The sequence below is a fragment of the Penaeus chinensis genome, chromosome 34 (genome assembly GCF_019202785.1).
Source record: "Penaeus chinensis breed Huanghai No. 1 chromosome 34, ASM1920278v2, whole genome shotgun sequence".
NCBI lineage: Eukaryota > Metazoa > Arthropoda > Malacostraca > Decapoda > Penaeidae > Penaeus > Penaeus chinensis.
In genome coordinates this window covers 23000806-23005805 of record NC_061852.1, presented here as the reverse complement: position 1 = coordinate 23005805, position 5000 = coordinate 23000806, and the positions used below count along the sequence as shown (strand labels likewise).

The 5000-nt window shown below is 32.3% G+C and overlaps 1 protein-coding gene across 1 annotated transcript in view; it reads right to left on the bottom strand.

The window, feature by feature from the left end:
* The window catches only part of LOC125043453 (vacuolar protein sorting-associated protein 26B-like), a 24440-nt gene that overhangs the window by 1303 nt on the left and 18137 nt on the right, over positions 1-5000 (bottom strand). Inside the window, exon 9 of the mRNA XM_047639523.1 lies at positions 1-5000. This exon is cut by the window's left edge and continues 1303 nt beyond it; it is cut by the window's right edge and continues 972 nt beyond it. The gene's annotated coding sequence lies outside the window, so the exon portion shown is untranslated.

Genomic DNA, 5000 nt, shown 5'->3' with positions numbered 1-5000 from the left:
AAGAGAAATGAAAATGTATTCATAATCATTTTTGAAAGAAAGAGACAAGTTGTGTTTGTACTAGCACTCAAAAAGCAAAAAGAAGAAAAAAGTGTGCGCCAGTGGTTGAAAAGTAAAAAGAAGGAAAGAAAATGCATGTTTTCTTGGTGCATCTGTTTGTGTGTCCTTGTTTGACTGTGATCCGTGTTAGAATTAGTACCTGTTCATAAAAAAAAAGTAAAAAGAAAAGACTGGTTTGCAACAGAATCCAAAGCCTTCCAGGTGTAAGAAATACAGCTCTGAAATGGCACAAGATCAGAAGTGATGAGAATCCATTCATAGTTTACAAGTTTGGACACAGATTTCCCCAAAATTAGGATTGTGAAAAAAAAAGAAAAAAAAAAAGCCACAAGAAAGGATGGAAATAATGGAAGTATGTCCATATTAATAACAAGAGTTTTCTAATGACTGTAAAAATAGATAGAAACCAAGAGGGAGATCATGGCAATCATAACTTTTAAACACAGATCATTTCCAAAATATAACACATATTTCACTGTGGTACATTTATATTAATGTCAAATATATATAATGGTTAATACATTTTTTTTTAATTAGTATTACCATTATCATTACTGCCTGAATATCATCTTCCACAAAACAGAATACCTATCAGGACAAACCACAGTTAAGAAGCCAAGACGTATATCAGTAATACTTACAGTTCTTTTAAATGAGTTATATATATATGTAGGATGCAACTGATATTAAATTCATAAATTAAATATACATATACTATTTATATTGTCATGATCCAAAGCTTAATCACTACAAGCAAGTATCTTTTTTGTTTGTTTGTTCTCTAGTCTCTGATGTTTAGGGTGGAAAGTACCACCAATACTTTGATTTTCAAAGTTAGCTCAACTTAACTGGTCTGCATACCACAGATTGCTGCTTATTGCAAAAGCTAAGAGAATAGCTCTGGTGGTTTTAGTCAAAAGGAAATTATAATGAAAAGTACCCCTACCTGATGCTATCTGTATTTGTTTGCAGTTCTGAGAGTACTGCTATCAATGAACTTTGTGTCAAGTTTTTTTCCTTACCACTTTGGATAAGCCTCGCCTTCCAGTATATACATTGGTAAGTGATGGCCAATTTTCAAGTATCAAAGTACTGGCAGTACTTCCCACCCCTGCAAATGTCTGATAAAATCATAAATCTGGAAAGAGGGGACTGCACAGACACAACTTCACTGTGAAAATTCAAGTGTAGTGCTGATAAGAAAGTGTTCTCAAGCATTTTATTTATTGTTATAAATGTCTGCACAAGTATGCAAATAAATGAGCACATAAACTCCATATTTCTGTGCAAGTATTGCTTGCATTATGTCTAATGTATAATGTCAGTTTAGTGTTAGTAGGTGACAATAAAATTAAAATTAGATGTTTTTATGTATGTTTGTGTTTAGCTGCAGTTAATTTACTTTTGCAAAAATCATGTGTACAAAATACAGTTAACATGTACACTAATACATGGATCAATTTCATTTGCATCACTGCAAATGAAATCTCACCCTTAAAGCCTGTCCACTAGTGTGGGTATGACTGGTAGACAACAGAGGGTACCATCAAAAGTGAGAAAACAACAGGAATACTAATTGTTTACCAAGGTATTTGCCTGCCTTGTTACATCAGCTCTACTTGTACCCACCCTTGTACCAATCATGCCTGCTTCTGTGGATCTGCCTTAGTCAAAATGCTTCTATAAATTGAAAAATGTGTCACAGAAAAATATAATTGTTGTCTAACCAAAGATAGGAAAGCAAATCTTGTTGTACAGCAATCTCCACTCGACTCAAATATAGAAGATAAAAGGTTAAAGGGTAGGAATATGAAGTTATATGAAAAGCCATAACACAATTACTTTCCAAAGCAAATGAAACCTCCGAAGTATTCAGACTGGCTTGTTGGACAGGTTTCTCATATTCCTAACACTCCTATCTAAATTCAAGTGGCCAATCACTGAGCAAGTGTTAACATATGAATGGTAAGAAGTTAACCCAGTGCTGCCGGAAAATGTACTGTTCACTTTAGCTTTCTTTTGTTAAATGTCTACTAATAGAAGGCTCCTCAAGTTCTTAGCCACCAAGGAGTCAATTAGCAGACCTCATGACCTCATCTGCTTTCACATTTCCTTGAGTTTTTTTGTTCTTTTTCCTACTAATATCATTAACATTGAAGCTGTTATTTTTATTATGGACATTATAATTATTTTTACATAAACATTACTAACAATGTAAGACAAAGGAAAATATTTTTGAAATCAGGGAAAAGGGTAAACAGGTGAGATGAGCAGTACTAATAATTGACTCCTTTGTCACTAAGTACTTGTGGAGTCATCTATGTATAAAGACAATTAATAAACCAAACTCACACTGGGTATGTATATGCCATCCCTGGCAACGGTGAGTTCAACACTGATATAGGGGGGAAGGAGTGGAAAAAATACTGGTGCAATGTCATCTTACACAAATACAAATAACAATATGCAATTCAGTATCCTCTTAATATTTATCCTTTTTTGTCCCTTTCTTCTATGCTACAGAGTGAAATTAAAAGAAAAAAACTGCCTTGTCAAGGAATGTATTGCTCCTAATTGCTTTTGGTATCATCTCACAGAAAAAATATAATAATAATAATAATAATAATAAAATTAAAATATAAGAAAATAGACAGAAGCTCTGAGCCTCACATATCATGAGAAAAATTCTTTACCAAGAATTAATCCAACATGCCATACAAGGTCTTTACTACATGCAGTTATTTGTAAGAGACATGCTATTTAACACAAACTTTTTGCATTTGGATAGGCAGACATCTACACTCTTACACAAAAGTCCACTCTCCTTCATTGAATAGTTATTTTATTACACGTGAATAAGCAATATGACATGATAAAAAAGTAAATTACATAACAAGGTTATGTCTCTTCTGTATGTGAGTAACATGCAGGTCTGGACAGACGTGTATGTAATTGAGAAAGTATGTACAAGTGTATATGTATACATGTATGCACAGTATGCTCATATTTATAAATATATTTGTAGGCTTACAATTTTATAAAAAAAAAAAAAACTCCTGGGAAGGTTTACCAAGATGTTTTCACCTTCCACATTTTACTCAAAAAACATTGCTAATAGAATTCTTAGACACAAAGTAATTATAATATATATGTACAACTCAAAACGACACTCTCTTTGCAAAGACTTCCAGCAAAAGCAATTGAATAGTCTTTAAATTTCCCAACTAATATATGATGAGGTTTACTTCTTCATCAAAAATAAAGACAGATCAATAACAAGGTTCCATAAGACTCACAAGTTTTTTTTTTTACGAAACAAGATTAAACTGATATTTTCATCTTCAAAATGGAAGTAAAACAGGCTTCCTAATCTTTTAAAGACTTAAGCACTTGCCTGTTTGGATCATAAGAATTAACAAAAGGAGATAGCTTGTATTCAGATACTTATTTACCACAGATATGTACTGTCCTTTTACATTGCCATAAAAAAAAAAAAAAACACAAATAATCACCCTCAAAAATCATAAAATAAAATTGAGGTTGCCACTTTTAAAAGTATAGGTAGGTACTTTACATGAAAATAACTACAAAAAAACTTACAACACCTTTTAACATGAATAGGAACAAACAAATTACATTACCATTTCTTTAGAGCTCCAAGTCAAAATCATCAGAACATGACAAAAGCTTTCAGCCCTTGCACCTTTTATCTTTACAGAAATTTGTAAACCAAAGAGAAAAAAAGGAAAATCTCATATAAACACCTGCCATCATGACCCTTAAAAACCTACTTGTTAATGAAGAACTTGCACATCAACTCATGAGACGGCAAATCCTCAAATCATGAAAACATGATGATATCAAACAACGTAACTGGAATGACTACATAATATACGAAAATATGATTTCTATGTAAGCAAATAAAATTTAAGGTTGGACATGTCAAGCTTAGCTGTTTGGCTAATGCAATATGTTCTGCTTATCAATATAGGATCATATTGAAAAAAAAAAATAATAATAAAAACAAAAAAAAAAAATATAATAATAACCATAATAACCATAATTACAATATGAAAGAAATCAATATTCCAGTCAGTAAGAACAACTCTAGCAGGTTGACGAGCTACAAAGAGAAAGCAAAACATGTAATAGAAGAGCCAAGAAACAAGATAAAAAGAAAAACACAAGTGAGAGATTCAGGGCGAAAATGAGAAGGAAAAAGAGATATAGGGAGAGACTGGGAAGGTCACAAAAAGGGACAGCGAAAGAGAAGACTATACGAGACTAGGAAAAGAGCAAATAAATAGAAACAGAGCTTCACTGCTAGAGATGAAGGAAAGAGAAGTGTGGCAGTTAAATCATTCTTAACCAAATAGGTGTTGAAATTAGTAATGGACTTTGGCCTCTTCTTTTCTTTTCTTTTTTTTCCCTTTTTTTTTCTTTGTCTCTACTGACTGCACACATTGATTTGTATAACATCAGAAATATCTTCCAGATATGCCCAACATAATGAAAAAGACACAGAAGAACACGATAAGGAATATTACTATACACTTATTAAACATCTGATTATACATGGCCCTCTCATTGGGGAAATCACCTGACTATACTAAGAAAATATATATATTTAGCAGGGAAAAAATGTAATATCTTTGTTGTTTCGCTGCTCTCAAGATAAACTGCATAATCTTCCCATCATTCATTAAAAATCACTAAAGATCTACGACAAACAGATAAATATATCCTGCATGATGCTGCCAGTATGATGGAGCTACATTATGGTAAATGATGATGCTTCTTACTCCTCTCTCTCTCTTCCCCATCAGATCTCTTCACAAATGCTTAAACTGCACTACTCAAATCTCTTGGATGTAAAGCAATTGTTGGTTTTCCATATTTTTTTTAATCAATTTTTTTGCTTTTTTATCTTCTTTTCTAGG